The sequence below is a fragment of the Felis catus genome, chromosome C2 (assembly GCF_018350175.1).
Source record: "Felis catus isolate Fca126 chromosome C2, F.catus_Fca126_mat1.0, whole genome shotgun sequence".
Lineage (NCBI taxonomy): Eukaryota > Metazoa > Chordata > Mammalia > Carnivora > Felidae > Felis > Felis catus.
The window spans coordinates 109554771-109573061 of record NC_058376.1 but is presented as its reverse complement, the minus strand read 5'-3'; the positions used below and the strand labels follow the sequence as shown (position 1 = coordinate 109573061).

Below are 18291 nucleotides of genomic sequence, written 5' to 3'. Positions count from 1 at the left end.
AGGTAGAAACCATTAAAATAATAAGGAAACAGGATTAGGAAAAGCAAGGAGACATGGATATATAAATTACTATGAAGATGAATTTTTTGCCATGGTTTGTTCGACTTTTCACTCTGTCAATAATTAATGTCTACACACACACACACACACACACACACACACACACTTTAGAAATTCATGTCCACAGCAGGAAGGAAGGAATAATTTTAAAGATTCATGAATTGGAGTTTAATTTATCACAAAAGGAAATCTTTTCTGAGACTACATTCTTTGTCAGCATATGTAAAAAAAAAGTATTTTATGTTTTTGTTTGGAGAGGCATTTTTCATTCCCATTATATCTGGAAGAAAATGGCAACACTTCTCTGTGAACAAAAGGCAGGTATCTGACAAGATCTAGCTTTAAAAACAATAACAGAAAGCATGAAGCCCCTTCAGTGTGTAGAAGGTTCTTCCATCACAAGAATGAGTTGGTGGAGCGAGCATCACAACTTGCAAGAAAATCTTGCTCTGACTGGGAAACAGGGATCATGACAGTTTAAGATGATTGAGAAAAACTAAGTGTCCTGATCTTTATTCATAAATTTTGGTCACAAAAAAAATGAAGATATGAACCACTAAGGCAGGAAAATATGATTCAAAATCATTCCTTAAATTACTAGACAGAATAGCAAAAAGCCACTTCTGCCTTGAAAATGGTTCCACTCAGGATTGAACGGCTAGAGCATCTCAGAGACAGGAGCAGTGAGAAGGCATTCAGCATTATCTCACTGGCGGGTCTAGTTTAGAGAAAGAGAGGCTATTAAATCCAACAGTACTTAAAATATTAATACATCAAACCACCAGGCAACTATAAACACATCAAGTGCTAATGCTTTGCAGTACTAAAAGCAAATACATGAAAGAAAGATGACAATCAATATTAAAGAAGAATAAGGAAGCCCAAAGAGGGACTAATCGATGATTGACACAGTTGAGTATGGGTAAGAGAAAAGAGCCACATAATACTCTTCTTGATGTTTCTTTAAATATTACTATAAAGTTTACTCATCTGGTTCACAGTTGAAATTCTTGTATATGGCAGGCACTGTGTTGGGTAATCAGGAAGTGTCAAATGACTTGAAGTTTCCTATCCAAATGGAGCTCAAAGTTTTGTTGATTAAAAAAAAAAAAAAGAACAAAACAGAAATGAGTCATTACAGTACTGAGTCATGGGTGTTACACGCATCCATGGTGGGTATAGAGTGCAGTGGAAACACAGTGCAGGGAGCCCCCACACTGTGCCAGAAAGGTGGAGGAGGCATCTCAGGCAGGCGGAATCTGAGATGGGTCTTGAAAAGTGAGGACATGTTCTCTAGGTAGAGTCAAGGGAAGAGAGAGGCTATTCCACACGGAATAAACAGTGTGGACGAAATCCAGAAGAATATAAGGGCAGAGACCGTTGGGGGAAAGGTGAAGGACCTGTCAGGAGAACCGCGTGCGGGGAGGCCTGAGCTCACCGGTGAGGCTGCTGGCTCAGCCAGAGTCACAGGCACAGTAAGTCTGAGGAAGTAAGTTACTCTACAATTAGACGAGCAGTGTCCAATCAATAAAGTGAGAGCAATTCCTGCACTATGTGGAATATTGACTGAGTCTAGATCCAGACCAATTTAAAAATGCGTGGAACAAGAAATTATTTTATAGCAAACACTAAGGATTAAGGAAAGTATAGATGCTTAGTCCAGACAAATCAGTCTGGCAAGAAACATGTAAAAGGGTCCAAATTAGCAATGTGCCACTTGTTTTCCTTCGCCCCAAATACTATCCAAACAGTGCATTGTATAGGTGTTATTATATCCTTCCCATCCCTCACAACATGCATGTGTACACATGTATATACACACAGAAGGGATACTGCAGGACTACTTTGGACCCATTTAGGAACATCAGAAAACTATTTAGCTAGTAAAACTTCAATGAGGTCTCTCTTGTTTCTATTTCCCAAGGAAAAACATTGCACCATACTTACAAGCTGCATGTGTTTTCTCCATCAGCAAATACATGTCATATGTCAAAATAAACTGGCCAAGAAAGTGTAAATAAATGATTCAGTACAGCCCCATTACCAGTCCTGGAAAAAAACAGAATGTAAAACTCAGAGTACAACTCCTACAGACTGTGAGTCAGGAACACCATGTTTTCACATAATGGGCGGTACGTGCCGTAATGAGAAGCGGGAGGTGGAGGGAAAGCTCTAACATCAATGGGTGCCATGGTGCCCTGCGAACTCAGACTCTCCTTAACATATTGAGATGCCCTACTTTGCAGTCTGTCTCCTCCACATGGAATAATAATGCTCCTCAAAGGACAAGAACAGCTTCATATTCATTCACCTTTTTCCCTCAATACCTAACACAACTTAAGCCCCAAACAAATCCATTAGGCTGAATCAACTTACAGAACCAGTATGAGAGTCAAAAACTGTGATAAATAAGATCAGAAGAGCCTAGCATAACTGTTTACCATGTCTGAGCAATGACTAAACCCCTCTCAACAGGTGAGGAACTGTGGTTGTCCATGGGAAGCCCACAGAAATAAGAAGAGCAGAGAAGAGAACAGAAACTAAGCTTTGTCAGTTACCAGGGCAGGAGCCCTGCTGGGAAAGGGATCTTTGCTTCAACCATGGTAGACCAGAAAATACCATACACTCCACTGACCAAGTTTCTAGGCATGCGTCACATTATATTCTGAATATATCTTTGTGACACTTTCAGTTATTATTTTAGCACAGCATCTCTGATTTTATTAGGTCATGGGAGTTGTCAGCAAATAACACTGTGCCTGGCACATAGTGGATATCACAAAAATTATTGAATAAATATATTTGAATTTTTCCCCTCAAACTGGCTATTAGTAACTGTAGGCTACCATGGACTGTAGCTGGAACTGGCCGCCTGTCATTCTTGGCTGAGCTCAAGCCAGGGCAATAAAACTACTATCAACCCTGTTAACAACAGCCACTGCCAACATTCTGATAGTGCCAGACCCTGTTCCATGTTTTTCATGCGCATTAACTCATTTAGTCCTCACTAATAATCCCACGGATAACTATTATTATGATCCTAACTTTGTAGAAGCTGAAACTGAGGCATAGAAAGATAGGAATAAGGGAAATGTGAAGGCAAAGTCTTATTAAGGAAGACCTGGCTGTTAATTACCAAGTCACAAGGATTACGATACATTATTACTTAGAAGTCACCCATATATGAGGGGTGACCAAGAGTGAAGGGTGAGTTAGTGCGCTAGATGCAGGAGCTGGTAATTGTCCTGGACTGCAGTGAGAAAAATCAGAAACAAGGCTGGGTTTTTCTGGGGTCAGATCTGATGTCATAAAGATGACAATAGCAATTTAGAAAAGTCACAATTCTATGTATTGAAGTCAGGCTTCACTACCCCAATTTGATGGAGGAAGAAAAATTACCAATATCTTGTCAAGTTGACAGCTCCTCAATTCTGGGGTTTGGCATCACAGCTTAGGGAGTGCTAGAATGCATCTACAACTTGCAGGGACAGGACTATGGTAAGCAAGGACTGACTGACACAAAGTAGATTTAATCTTTTTCAAGTCATTCATTTAATGTCCTTTGGAGTGTTTGAGAGCTCTTGGTTACTTGGGCTCAGACATTTATACAGTGAAATTTTTAATGCAACATTGAAATTCAAGTGGCGTATGAGATTACCCAATTCAGTTCAAATATCTACCTTCTACCATGAATACCTGCTCAAGTCAACGAATTCTCTTTATATCCAGAAAAGAGCAAGACTAATTAAGCACTACAGTTTTGTTGATCTAATAAGTAACACATCTAATAATAAGTGAAGTTTTTGGCAGGGTCAGGGGACTCCTCCATCCTGCTAATTAACCAAAATTTAACTTTCTAAGAAGATGCTACAGGGAAGGGGAAGATGAGTCTTTAACCTAAATTACTTGGAGCCCATGCATTTTCTGAAGCTTTAAGCATGGTTTCTATGCATGCGTTTGGGGTTGTTTTTTTTTTTTTTAATGGAAAGAATATCCTTAGCTTTTGTTTCATTGAAGAAGTCAGGACATTAGAAAAGATTAAGTGGTACAGGTATAAAGGCAATAAGTTAGAATTAAGAAAATTTCCATAATTCAATCTACTGAACTTTCTACACTGAACTAAAGGGATACCAAAAGTCCTTTTCACCAGAGAGGGGTTAACTGGTCATTACTATTCATGCTCTTTCCTTAGAAAATACACATTTGTATCCTAATGGAATGTATCATAATAACCGATGTAAACCTGGCCCTGACATCAGATCCTGAAGTTCAAATCCCAGACCCACTTCTTGCTGGCTGTATAAACTGGAAGAAGTTACCTAACATCTCTCTTGCTCAGTTCTCATCAGTGAAATGTTTGTAACAATACACCTACCTCCTACTGCTGTTGAGAGGATTAAATTGCATTGTTTACAAAGCCCTTATCAAAGCACCTGGCATTTAAGAAATGTAATCTATGTGGTTATGATTATATAGTTGTGATGAAATGTTCCATTAAAAAAAATAATTTCCCCTAATTTGTAAGGTTTTTTTTTTCCAGACATCCATGATGGACCAGCTGCCAGTCTTGAAGAATCTGGTCTCCATCTGCATTTAGTGCGTTATCCTTTGGATTATTTTGTTAGGTACCAAGGAATCCATTGGTTTATAGCTGCTTTTGTTTTCCAGTGATGACATTGTGCCAGGTTTTTGCAAGTTTCCTCAAATATGAGTTGTAACTTAATATTAAGCAAAGCTTGAAACTCTTGGCATCTACACTTCCTTATACTTGGCAAAATAGAACTTACTGTTCTTAAGACAAAAGGCGCAGAGTTCTTTTGAGTTTTTACAAAACAATGTGTATACATGAGGAATTGTTGGTAATCCAAAAGCATAGAATTAAAATTCCCATAAAATATGTATTTTGTTTTAGCTCCTTTGCTTTTGATTTCAGCTCAGGTCATGTTCCCAGGGTTGTGGGATCAAGCCCCCTCGTCGGTCTTTGCAGTGAGCATGGAACCTGCTTAAGATTCTCTCTCTCTCTCTCTCTCTCTCTCTCTCTCTCTCTCTCTGCCCTCTCCCCTGCTCACACTTTCTATCTCTAAAATAAAAATTTATTAATTAATAGAATATATATCCACCCCTCTAACTTGGCTGTCACGATCATAATCTAAGCCCTTTTTATCTTCCCTGCTTCTTCTACTTCTGTATGCTGTTGAAGTCCTCATCTGACTTTTACAGCTGCATTTACCTTTACAACATCACATCGTAGACTATTGTTTAATAAATACCAGCCAATCTCTTTCTAAGCCAATCTCTTCTCACATTCTGGACTGAGCACACCACTCCACTTCTGTTCTCAACGTTATAGAAAATGTTCCCGCTGTATTGCAGCCATGTGGCTTGAATGAGAACCATCATGCTCTAATGGATTTTACCCTCCCCAGTACCTGAAGTCACGTTTTACTTGTGTTTTCTACACTTTGCAATTGAAAGAGTGTTTGTTACATAGCCTAAACTCCAAGTTAGAATAAAAACATCCAGTTTAAAGTTCAGCTCAAGGCTATCTCATCCAGAAGGTGTCCCTGAGTCTCCTATAGATGAGTAATCTGCTCAGGTGTAATAGTTTATTTACATGTCTCTTGTAGCACTCTCCAATTTCTAAGTTCTATAATAATATTAGTATGTGTACATAACTTCCTCCCCTGCTAAGCTCTTTGGTGAGTGTACAATAAACACCTGATAAATGTTTATTGAACAAGTGAATGACTAGATGGATGAGGACAAAATCTTTGCAAAGGATTCTCTAAGCCTTCTTGCTTTTCATCCAGATGTTTGGCATCATAGAGACACTTCTGAAAAGGAAATAAATTGGTAATAAATGTTGTTTTTTCTCAGCTTCCATTCAAGTCATTAAGAACCAGTCATATCGTCACAATGTTCTAACTTCATGTTTGCGCTTCTTCAACTTTCACAGCCAAACACCTGCAGTTAACCAACCACACATTCCAGAGTATTTTTAACATGACTCCAATTGGTCTGGGAGGTTAACCACCTCTGAGTGTCCAGCTGAAAACCAAACTAAACATCAGTATTTTCAAAGACTTCTTTAATAACATGTGAAAGCCAGAGATTTATCTTCTCTCATTAAGCAGCTCACTGGCCGGAGTATGCTGACCGCCTCTTGTCCACTGGAATCACAACATGGACACCTCTGTTGTGAATACACTAAAAGGGTCAGGAAGTCCTAGAAGTTTCTATTTTCAAATGCTGTACATTAAGGTGTTAGAACTACTATTTTGCCAGACACCCAGACTGAAAGAAAATGTAACTAATTCTTAGCTATCACAGTTTCTCTCTCAGACCCTCCTTCCATTTCAGTCAATAGACTTCAAGTGAAAAATGCTACTAAACTTTCCCTTTAGAGCAGCAGTAATACCAGCTACACCACTACCTATCACTTTTAAACTAGGCTGTCTGGCTTTCAAGATCCAGGTCAAATTGTTCTGCACTAAAGGTATCAAAAATATTTCCTCTAATAACTCTATGTTTTAGGACACTCTAAGCTAGTTTTACACTCTGCAAGATTACCTCCGTAAGATCAATAATACATGGCCAAATTTTTATCCTATATAACTAACACTATTTTATAATGTAGTTTGGTTTTTGTTTTATTTTGGGTTTTTGTTTGTTTGGTTGTTTGGTTGGTTGGTTTTGGGGGTTTTGTTGTTGTTGTTGTTGTTTTTGTTTTTTGGTGAGTAGACAGGATAATATTTCATTTCAGATTTTGGATATCTTGAGAAAACAATGGTAAAAGATTCATTATTTATATTGTACATAGTGAATTGATGAAATCATTTTATATTTAGTGGGATTATAAATGACCACATAGTAAAAAGAAAAAAATTATTTTGATCTAGGAAAAATATATATATATATACATTTCTCTACTGAGCAAAACTCAAAATCACATAACATTGCTTATAAGAGGTTTACATATAAGCATAGCCAATCTCAAAATCTAACTTCAAATGTATTAAATATCTACTCTCTGCATAACATCTCATTAGGTTTTAAGCAGCACCATATGGTTGACTTTTGTTTTCTTAGAGGCTAGATGCGTATTTGGAGGGGTTGTGTAGAAATAATCAACAATTAGTTCTTCAATGAGTACAGTATCTTCAATGAGTACCTTTAGACATATTTCCTTGTGCTGCCCTTAAAACTAGAAGGTAAATACACTATATGAAAACATTCTACATGACTGGATCTAGCTATTATTCCTTGACTTGTTTCTAAGGCTATGCATACTTAAGGTTGTTGTTTATGAGCCTTGAGAGTCCCCATCCCCTAATCTGTGGCCTACCCGCCTGAAATGAGATTAAAATTCTCACCATCATTATTATTCTTTTGATTTATGTTATTTTTTTTCACAGTGTGGGTAAATTTGCAAACTGGAGAAAATGGGGATATACCAGAAACTTAGAATGGATTTGTAGGAGATTTTCAAACTACCTGCATGGTAAGTTTCTCTCTAACCTTCCACTCAAAAAAAAAAAAAAATTGCATTACAGCTTGCTCTTACCCTGTATTTTTGGGTGTTTTTGTAATATACGAGTTTTCATTTTTTCCCCTCTAATTTTGGTACTGTATGTAAGGCAAAGATCTTCCCCCTGTAGGTGACGGATTCAGGCTAACTCGATCCCTTCTAATCAAACAACAAGGTTATTTTGCCTAGAAATCTTTTAAAATTCTCCCTGGGAACCAACACAGCATGATATGGGTTGAATTTCCTGAGGACTTGGCTCTCTCCAGGTACTTTTGATAATCCCCATACAAAGCATTGTGCTGCTCCAGACTGATAATTAGCCAGGCACATGAAAGCTACCAGCCACTGTAACCCAGGCAAAAACAAGCCAAAAATTGGTAGTCAGACTGTTGCTACAATTCAGATTCATGGCACTTAATTCAACATGCATTTATCAAAAAAATGTATGATATTCAAGACACTGAACATGACCTCAAGAAGTTTCACACATTGAGATAAAGTAGAAACTCACAGGAACTTAGATGCCATGTTTTTTTTTAGTTTTTGCCTGTAGGGGAAAGAAGCTGGGAAAAGAAATTTGGTTATACTTAATTTTGGCTTTGAGAGATGGGGCCTAGGTCTTCCTAGCCTTGGAAAGAAATATAAATGACCAGGAAGAGGAAGGAGAAGAAGGAGGAGAGGAATTTTTGAGGTTATCAAGTGTTATAAACTTGAATGATTACTATTTATTACTACTCTTCCTTAACAATTAAGACCCCAGTGTCTTTTTCTACCTGTAGGACTTTGCAAGATCAGAGAACTAACATGTATTTGGTAGCTAATTCATGTCAACCACTATACCAGGGATGAGGCATACATCTCTTTGCTTAGAGCAGTGGTAAGATGGACCTTGGCATTCCAAAATGTTGATAGGAAAAGTAGGATACATTTTAATTTCTTTAGGAATTAATTAAATAACCTCTAACTGTGTGTGAAACAAATTCCCAGAACATTAAACACACTCATCTTCAAACCTAAATGTTAATAGATGCATTCGGAATTGTCAGCTGCTTGGAACTCACTCCATTATCAGTGCTAGGCAGAGCCATGTTGGAGGTGAGGCAAAAGAAAAACTATGTGTGCATCTCTATATTTATCAAAATATCCTCTCATAGTTTAAACCAAGTGGAAAGAGTTAATAAAAGTTCTACAATCAAAACAGTGTTCACACACCATTGTCAGTCCTCATAAACCACCTGGCAGACACCATGAGGGCCACCTTGGCTAAAAACTATGGGCTGGTTAGAAATAACTATTCCAGTTATGCAAAAATATAGGATGGAAAAACAAATAAATAATAGCCCATCTTTATTTCTAATTTTAATTTTTTTCATCATGGATTTTTGTGTTAATTTTTGTTTATTTTCAAAATATTATTTTAATTATTGAGTTTTTTTCATGCCCCCTTAAATTTTGCTCCAAGGCAAGTGACATTTATCCCAGCTCATCCCTGTCTATTATTGTAACTTATCTAAGATTGATTTAAGTTTCAAAGTTTCTTTCCTGTCCACCTTGTTCATTGAACCAAGACTCCAGTACCTTTTTTTGGTGATTAAAAAGTCAGACAATGGCTGGGAAAGGAATTTTAAAAATGAAGATCAATAATGCAAAACAAAACAACAAAAGAGCAATGAACTAATATTTGAGAGTTAACAGTATTTGCCTAGCACTTTTTCACTTGTGGCATTGAGAATGGTTTAATCTTACTTTGATCAACATTTAAGAATTTGCTATTTAGTGGGTTATAACTCTTTCATATTTTCAGAGATACTTTTTGAACCATTATACTGGTCAAAGCACAGCTGTGTGTATTATATCCCTAGTGTAGATTTAAGGGAACTAAAATTTTTAAAAGAAAAAATTCTGAACTTTTAAAAATTAGAAGAGTAATAGTTTTTCTGTGACTTTTTGTCACTGTACATGCAGAGCTGACAAGAAATGCAAGCACCCTGGTTAACCTCACCTCTAGATTATTGGAGTGACTAACTGAACACATTTTACTCAACTAAGTGGCTTGAATCCATTATGCAGGAATATAGTGAAGGTTTGCTTTTCAGTGAATGTTTCTTAAAACAAACAAACAAACAAACAAAAGAATGCTGATTATTTACGTACATAATCAGCTCAAAGACAGAAAAACGTATTTCTTCAGTGCCTTTTTTCTAAATCTCACAGAGAAGGAACTATCCATAATAAACCAGAGGAATGAATTCCTCCAAGTCTTTTAGAGAACAGAGCAAACATTTGAGGTTGCAAAAAAGTAAGACCTCTGTACACCTGCATGCCAGTAAATGTGCCTAGAAAACTCATTATTGCATTCATTTCCTAACCAAAAATAAAGTCCTAGAATCATAATTTGGGTCTGCTTTGTTAGACACTACTAAAGTATTCTAACACTGTTTATGATAAAGAATACTAAGACTTTTTAAAAATCCAGAGTCTGTGTTTCCCTTGAGTTTCTAAATTTCCTTTTTTATTCGAAATACCATTGCATTTATACACTACCTCTTGCCATTCTTCATTAAGAGGCAAATCAATGCCTTTATTTTGTCCCAGATATGTGGCATGTTGTACACAGTTGACTCTGTCCTTCAATGAGTAATGAATTTTGATCTTCTATATTTAGCCTTCCCCATTCTCCCCCTTGCGTCTAGAAAGAATGGATACCCACTTTCCACCTTAACACGCTTAGTGAATTGCTTTTAATTTGGAACCTCCAAGAAAACGTTTCAGAAATGTCTTTATAACTTTTGTTCTCTGATGAACTCATCACTGTTGTCAGAGTCAGACCTTATTTGAATCCCAGGTCCAACACAGACAAGCTGAGTGACCCTCATGTAGGCAAATTACATTACCCTCTGACCTCCTTTCTTATCAGCTTCTTGTGGATAGTAGTGCCTACCTCAAAGCAGAACTGTAGGGATTAAAGCAATAACATATCTAAAGTGCCTACTACTGATTACTAGCAATTTCAAACCGTTCAGCTCAACAGATGCTGCCTTCCATCCTCCTGGGAAGAGGCTAGTCAGGCAGGGACTTATAGGGCAATGGACTTCCCTGAGAGGAAATGCAATGTATCTCATGCAAAGTCCATAGAAAACAAGGTGGACCATAAGTGTAAGACACTAACCTCTGTCCTCATCTAAGGTGGTTGATTTTTTTGCTTTTGTTAGTTTTGGTACAAAAATCAGTCAAAAGCTGGCTCTGCCCTAGCTTTACAGAACTTTTCCAGTGGGATATAGTAAAAGGATTTTCTTTCCATTTCTTTGGTCATTTTCCAATTTCCTAAGGGTCATATTTGCTGAAGTACACAGTAATTTTTTTTCTTTCCCCTACTAGGAAAGCCTAAGATGAAATCTTAATTTTTTTTTAACGTTTATTTATTTTTGAGGCAGAGAGAGACAGAGCATGAACGGGGGAGGGTCAGAGAGAGAGGGAGACACAGAATCTGAAACAGGATCCAGGCTCTGAGCAGTCAGCACAGAGCCCTACGCGGGGCTTGAACTCAGGGACCGCGAGATCATGACCTGAGCCAAAGTCGGACACTTAACGACTGAGCCACCCAGGCGCCCCGAAATCTTAATTTCTTAAACACTGGGTGTTTTGTTAAATTCCCATCACAAGTTTTCGTGACCTGTGATAAGAAAAGACTTTTAGAGAAGACCACAGAGACCTTAGGACACTGCTGCTTACAGATACTACTGTTTCTGGAAGGCATTGAATAAAAACTGCTAAATTGTTAACTTCAAACATTGCCTTGGTTTCTACATCAAATAACAAAGATTTCTGAAAAAGTTTTATTTTTTATTCCAACTTCTAGACAAACTTTTTTGCTTTCTTCAACAAAAGCTAACCTTCTTTTCCTTTACTTATTCCCAGTGGGGCAAACCCTCATTCTGTTCCTAAAACCCATCAATTCCTTGCCTTGGGGCAAAGCGCCCTTTGATGTGAATGGGAGCTTGAATGTGGCCCAAAATGTGGGGACAAGACACAGGGATGAGATGGTAAACCAGACCTTGACATTTAATATTCATAACCTCAGATTTACTTCCCATGATATTCAAGTAGGAGGAATGAAAATATATCCACATTTCAGCAAAAACCCTTGTTATTCTTTCTAGCTTTATCATTAATTTATTTGGAAGGGTAGTTGAGGGGGAAGACTGCAGAAACGTAAACTGGAGTTACAAGTCCAATCCTGTTCTCCTCTAAACATGTAGCATTTCCCACATGTTTTGTTTTCATGAATTTTTCAACCCATCACCAGGTTTAGCCACTGTGTAGATCATATTCTTGCCAAGCCAAAACATTATTGTGACACTCTAAAAATCAGCTTTTCTGAATTAAAACAAAATCTGTTCAATTAGTGAAACTAATAAGTTGCATCAACTATTTATAAGTTTATTTTCAGAAGTGGGGAGGGGCAAAGAAAGAGGGAGAATCTCAAGCAGGTTCCATGCTGTCAGCTCAGAGCCCCATGTGGGGCTCCAACTCAAGAACCTTGAGATCATGACCTGAGCTGAATTCAAGAGTCAGAAGTTTAACTGACTGAGCAGGTACCCCTAGTTACATCAATTCTTGTAAATATCCTTTAATCACAGATAATCTTGGTTAAATCCCTATTCTTCTTGTAGTTAAGACTCAAGAGTGAGGGCACCTGGGTGGCTCAGTCAGCTAAGCATCCACCTTCAGCTCAAGTCTTGATCTCACAGTTTGTGACCGTGAGCCCCCTGTTGGGCTGTGTGCTGACAGCCTGTTCAGAGCCAGGAGTCTGCTTTGGATTCTGTGTCTCCCTCTTTCTCTCTGCCCCTCCCCCCATTCATGCTCTGGCTCTGTCTCTCTCTGTCTCTCTCTCAAAAATAAACATCAAAAATTTTTTTAAAAAAGACTCGAGTGATAATTATTAATCATTTAATTATCAAAGATTTGTGCCCACATTGGCTATATTTTATTTCAGCTTTAAATGGGAAAAATTGAGGGGAATTATTGTGATTCTTCTTCAACATGTCAAAATAAAAATTTTTCTGCCACCATCTAGAGACAATTTCTAGCTAGCCAAAATGATAATAATGGATACTTCTAGATTAGTATGGATGATTTTCCCTTTCTCTCTTTATACTTTTTTTTTCTCTTTGTTTTCCAAATTTTCTACAAGGAGCATGTCATGTTTTAGTAATAAGTACAAAATATTTTGATCAAATGAGGTATAAGCTAACTTTCTCCGAGGACAAAGTTTCCCACCGTTTTGTGGAGAAGATGTGTTTTGAACAAGATGCTGGATGAATGTCACTTGGCAGAGAAGAGGAGAAGAGCAATGCTCGGAGAGTAATGACAGATAAGGATTATCTCACAGAAAGTATCATCTGGTGGCAAGCCTTGAAGCACATTTGAAGGTTCTTAGAATTTATGGATATTTGTATTCACTGTAATTTTCCTAGCATGAATTGTTCAAAAGCAAACATATTTTTTTTTAATTTTTTTTTCAACGTTTATTTATTTTTGGGACAGAGAGAGACAGAGCATGAACGGGGGAGGGGCAGAGAGAGAGGGAGACACAGAATCGGAAACAGGCTCCAGGCTCTGAGCCATCAGCCCTGAGCCTGACGCGGGGCTCGAACTCACGGACCGCGAGATCGTGACCTGGCTGAAGTCGGACGCTTAACCGACTGCGCCACCCAGGTGCCCTGAAGCAAACATATTTTATAATGATGATTCCTATAGCAATGGTTGCACAAACTAGATACTTTGCTATATTCTCTTTGATTGATTTGATTGATTACTGCTTTGTCCATTCATTGGTTTTCCAACTTTTTTGTTCATAACCCACAGAAGGAAATATATTCTAAAGGACAACTCAACACACACATGCACACATATACATTCACATCATTACCGAGATCTATTTCAATACCTGTACCTGTATCAGGACTCCCCATATCTATATAAAATTGTTCTGCTGCAACACCTATCCTTGCAACACTCCTGTTCTATCTTGTTCTGTTTCATTCTATTCCATTCTGCTTAAAAGTAAATACTGGCCATGTCCTACTAAATTATTTCTATGATGTACTTGTGACTTAAAAAACACGAGTTTAGTACATTCTTAGGTGACAAAGTCCCCCTGCCTGAAAGCAGAAGTCTAGCAAATACATTATTGTAGCAGTCCTGGTTTGACTTTAAATGCCAGGGCCATGGCTATATAAAAGACAAAATAAAAGAATCATCAGGACTTATTTAGGGACATTTTAATGGAGGCAAGAAAGAGAGAGCTAAGGTAACTCTAGTGTTATGTTCCTAAAGGATCTGAAGCCAGTCACTCTTTGGATAGTGTTGGAAACACCAGATTAGTGTTTTAAGGGTATGATGCCTTTAACTTTTTGCTCCAGACAGAAATTGTTCAGCAATTTTTCATTCATTTTAAAATGATCAAACTTCTTAATTTGCCTTTTTTCCCGTTTTACTTTTTATGACTTTTATGTCTCCTTTCTCCATTAATTTATAATGAGGAAACAGGAAGCTATTCTGATTTCTACTTCCTTCTCCAGTGAATTTTAACATAAGCATGGTATTCTGCAAGGACACATGTGCCAGACATGTTGGAAAACAAACTGGTTTACTGAGATAATACTTCTTGAAAGTCGTATGTGTGCAGTTCTCTCCTCCTTGTTCTCCAGCTCTCTGTGGCAATGGAAAGGCATATTCTCTACTTAAAAGATGGAAGGGTTTGACCTAAGAATTTAGTTCAAATCCTAGCTCCTGACACTTAATAGTCATATAATCTAGGAGAAGTACATAGCTTCTTGATCAGTCAGAATGTTTTCAGTGGCAAGTGACACAATCCCACATCAACCTGGATAGAGCAAAAAGGGAAACTGTTGGCTTCCAGGACTGAGTCAGTAGCTTGTAAATACTGATTCCAGGAATCTACAGCTCTCTCCACCAGTCCTCTGTTGGCTTTATTCTCAGTCTCACAGTAACTCTCTTCGAGGTAGAAAAACAGAATATGCCTAACAACTCCAAACTCACATTCTTCAGCTTTACAACTCCAAGGTGAAAAGAATTGCTTCCCTATTTGTTCCAGAAAAAAATGCCCTGAGGCTAATGCTGATTGATTCTAATTTACCTGAATTGGGTCACATGCTGATCTCTGAACCAGTTGCTGTAGCAAAAGAGTATGCACTGCCCTCATTTGCAGAGCCTGGAACAAGAATCCACCCATAATAGCTGGGGGAAGAGCCCACCATCTAAACTATAAGGATGGAGAATAAGAGTTCTCCAAAGGGAAATTAAAACATACTTATAAGGAGAAGAGTCAAGAAATAAAAGAGGTCTACTTTATCTCTTCAAGCCTAGTTCTCTTATATCTAAAATGTGGATGATAGTGCATAAGCTTAGGGTGAGGATTAGAAATTGCAAGCAGGTAAGACCAAGGCAAAAGAGTAGGTACTCAATGACAGAGCAAATGACAAAAGATCAAGTAAATGAGATAAAATAACAATAGGTGAATGTGGGTAAAAGGGTAACACTAGTGTTCCTTTTACTATATCTATTATACTTTTTAAAATTTGAAATTATTTCAATATAAAAAGTTTTTTTAAAGAGTAGTTTCTCAGAAGTTATTGTTAATATTTCTCCCAAGCCTAGCTCATCAATATTCATGGTTATGAAATCTTTATAAGAGATTTTGCTTTTAGTCCTCCAAAGTGTGTTAGAATCTTACACTATTAACAAAATCAACTTAACACAGATGTTGGGTGCTAAACTATTTAAACAAACAGTATTTTAAGATTCACTGAAGCTAGGTGAAGCTAGAGATACTGTCACATTCATAATTTGTTATCAATCATCATAAGTAATATAAAGTACCAATCTGGAGAAATTGTTTATCACCAGAGAACCCAGAGTCCCTTGGAAAAATGTTTTCATCCCAAAGGTGAAGCCTTTGGGGGTGCCTGGGTGGGTCAGTGGGTTAAGCATCCAACTTTGGCTCAGGTCATGATCTCACAGTTTGTGGGTTTGAGCCTTGTGTCATCTCTGTGCTGACAGCTCAGAACCTGGATCCTGCTTCGGATTCTTTGTCTCCCTCTTTCTCTGCCCCTCCCCACTCATACTCTGGTTCTCTCTCTCTCTCAAAAATAAAATAAACGTTAAAAAATTTTTTTTTAAGTGAGGCTTTTGGTAGTAAGTGGAGAAACCTAATCAGCCACACAAGCAATAGGAGAGTAAGATAACAATAAGGATCTAGAGGGACATTCTAAGGGTAAAAGAGCAGGGGTCAGCCATTCTTTCTCAAGACAGAAGGGCAAGGAAAAGAAAATGTCTAGGGACCACCAGAACTTACTTAGAGATTTTTTAAAAATCTTATCTTTAAATTTACAAGGAAAAAAAAATTTCTATGAGTCATAAAAAAATGAACGTAATACTATATGGAATCTTGATTTGCCTAGGGAGTCAAAAGAATTCATGATGTGTCACATAATCAGATGCAGTTTGTGCTACGTGATGTGAACTGGTTTGAAATCCCCTTTATGACTAAGGAATAAGTGACTGAATTTCCAGAACATGGAAGAGGCAAGCTGTACAGATCTTGAAACCATTGATTCACAGCCTGTGTCGAAGAGTCCATTTTTCTCATAAAGCCAAACTGCAGTTATGGGCCTTGGAATATGTGGCTACATTTACAGTGAGATTTGAGCAATCTGTAGAAAAGTGGGATTCAGGATGCAATGTCTGTTATTCCTAAAACTTACTATCCTAAAATATGTGTCTGTTCACTTTCTGCACGATTGATCTCACTAAGGGCGAGAGGGAGATGTGGAAATGGGCATAAAGAACAGGAGAAAAAAACCCAAAACAACAAAAAGAAAACAGAGTAAGCACCAGAGTTCAACTTGACCTATTTTCAATTTTTTTTCCCCCATTGGGCCAATCTGACTGAAAGTTAAGGTTTATGAAGGAAAATAAGGACTTCTATGTCTGTGTAAGTATATAGACCAGAAAAGATCATTTTACTTAGATTGGCCTAGCTCCCATTTGATAAGTGGGAAAACAGAAGCTTAAAGATGTTGAGAAATGTAGCTATTGTAGTGCCCAAAAGAATGAGGACTCTGAGGTTAGAGAATTCCCTTTTCTGAATTACAAGGAAAAAGAGAGGATTTACTTAGAAAAACTGCATAATTCAGCACAGATGCACAGATAAAAAGCAAACTAATCCTTAGATGAACATTAAGGCAAATGAGTTAATTATTTAAGAATTCTGTGGCTTACCCATTCTTAGTCTGCCTAATTTAGTACTACATATCAGCAATGGGTTTATGAGTAATTATTTTCAGATTCCTTCTGAATGAAGACTGCAGAAAATTGAGAGGAGTCAGGTAGCAGAAGAGAGTTAATCCTTCTGGAGAAAACCTAAAGTATGCATTTCCCGTTTAAGTTCCAGAACCTAGATATAAAAGGTTTTTGTGTATTGCCGTGCATAGTGTGTATTTGTAGGGTTTTGGTTGTCTGTGTTTGTTCCTCTTGATTTAGTGACACATTCTCATCCTTTCCAATGAAGTCCCACTTTGTTGATGTGTGTGCTGGGATCATCTATGCAAGTGACTGTGGTCAAGTGGTAGGCCCATGACACAAGCTCAGCCAACTGGGTTCCCTTTTGAAGGACTTTAAATCGTGAGTCAAAATGCAAACACCTAAAATCTGTGGAGGTATTTAATTTTGGGATGAAAGAGACCACCCACCTTTTCCTGCCACCTGGACGCCTCTTTCCTGTATTTCCTTGAGTTTCCACCTTCCCTTTTGTTCAATAGAGGTATCCAATATCATTTTAGTTCACATATTTTCTATTTAAATCTCAGCCCTCAGGTTATACAGCTTAGTAGGGGGGGAGGGCTGCTATTTCTCAAGACCTAGCACATTGCCTGGCACTGAAGTGATCTTCAATAAATATTTTTTTGAATGACCACTGTGATAAAGGTCCATGTTGACTACCACTGAAGCTTATAGAATGATCACCTGGTGTTGGGATAGGCATAGGAAAGGAAGAACATGATTGAATAAGTCATCTTTTTACCTCCCATAGTGCCTTATGCAGAGAGGGTGCTCAATAAATATTTGAATTAAAAACATGAAATCCTATAAAAAATGTATTTCAGTGAAACCCAAACTGATATAATTTCACTAGCTCTTTTTTATAACCTAAGGTTTGTCATACTGTACTAAATAAGCCAACATAGACAGGAAAAAATGAGAGCCTGCCAAAGTTGGGAACTTTCATGTCCCCTTTCACTTTTGCCATCGAGTAATTTTACCATCCTCTGAGAGCAACAGAGCAGGGTCTTTTCTCATCCAGGCCTAAGGAATAATAAACAGCCCTGCCTTTCTTTAAGTGCCAGAGCCAGAAACAGGAAAAGCTGGAGAAAATTCTCAGGAGGAAATGCTAATTTGACCTCTCTCCACAAAATGTTGACACTTGACAGCTCTGTTTTTTCAGAGTCTGACACCAAGGTGTTATCAGGGTAAAGGAGGTCTTTTTAAGTTATAAACAGGGCTTGGAGTTCTTTGAAGAGAGCCAACATGAGCTCTGGGAACTGGAAATGTTTACCAGGTCTATTTAAGATTTGAAGACCTGTGACAATGTATTTTTTGCCCATAACCTTCTTAGTCTT

General features: G+C 37.7%; 1 long non-coding RNA gene across 3 annotated transcripts in view; it reads left to right on the top strand.

Moving 5' to 3' along the window:
- LOC111562286 overlaps positions 1 to 18291 on the top strand; it is a 437724-nt gene that overhangs the window by 404397 nt on the left and 15036 nt on the right. For all 3 annotated transcript variants that reach the window (XR_006585378.1, XR_006585376.1, XR_006585377.1), the window contains 2 exons: positions 4601 to 4685; positions 7476 to 7561. This is a non-coding gene — a long non-coding RNA (uncharacterized LOC111562286). The remainder of the gene's footprint in view (positions 1 to 4600; positions 4686 to 7475; positions 7562 to 18291) is intronic.